The 814-nt window shown below is 61.8% G+C and overlaps 1 protein-coding gene across 1 annotated transcript in view; it reads left to right on the top strand.

Moving 5' to 3' along the window:
• Window positions 1-814, top strand: part of LOC104290321 (cysteine sulfinic acid decarboxylase-like) — a gene marked incomplete at its 3' end in the record, with an annotated part of 4,408 nt that overhangs the window by 2,507 nt on the left and 1,087 nt on the right.

Below are 814 nucleotides of genomic sequence, written 5' to 3'. Positions count from 1 at the left end.
CCTCCTAATGTCCCTTGTTCCCTCCCACCCCCCCCTATCCCCTCTCAACGTCCTCTGTCCCCTCCCAACCTTCCCTGTCCCCTCCCAACCTTCCCTGTCGCTCCCAACCTTCCCTGCCCCATCCCAACCTCCCCTGTCCCCTCTCAATGTCGTCTGTCCCCTCCCAACCTTCCTTGTCGCTCCCAACCTTCCCTGCCCCATCCCAACATCCCCTGTCCCCTCCCAATGTTCCCTGTCACTCCCAACCTTCCCTGTCCCATCCCAACCTTCCCTGTCCCATCCCAACCTTCCCTGTCGCTCCCAACCTTCCCTGTCCCCTTCCAACATCCCCTGTCCCCTCCCAACGTTCCCTGTCGCTCCCAACGTTCCCTGTCGCATCCCAGTGTCCCCTGTTGCATCCCATCCTTCCCTGTCCCATCCCATCCTTCCCTGTCCCATCCCATCGTTCCCTGTCCCCTCCCAACGTTCCCTGTCGCTCCCAACGTTCCCTGTCGCATCCCAGTGTCCCCTGTTGCATCCCATCCTTCCCTGTCCCATCCCAACGTTCCCTGTCGCTCCCAACGTTCCCTGTCGCATCCCAGTGTCCCCTGTTGCATCCCATCCTTCCCTGTCCCATCCCATCCTTCCCTGTCCCATCCCATCCTTCCCTGTCCCATCCCATCCTTCCCTGTCCCATCCCATCCTTCCCTGTCCCATCCCAACGTTCCCTGTCCCCTCCCAACGTTCCCTGTCGCTCCCAACGTTCCCTGTCGCTCCCAACGTTCCCTGTCGCTCCCAACGTTCCCTGTCGCATCCCACTGTCCCCTGTCCCCTC

The sequence above is a fragment of the Charadrius vociferus genome, unplaced genomic scaffold (assembly GCF_000708025.1).
Source record: "Charadrius vociferus isolate BGI_N301 unplaced genomic scaffold, ASM70802v2 scaffold191, whole genome shotgun sequence".
Lineage (NCBI taxonomy): Eukaryota > Metazoa > Chordata > Aves > Charadriiformes > Charadriidae > Charadrius > Charadrius vociferus.
This window is presented reverse-complemented; position numbering and strand designations above follow the sequence as displayed.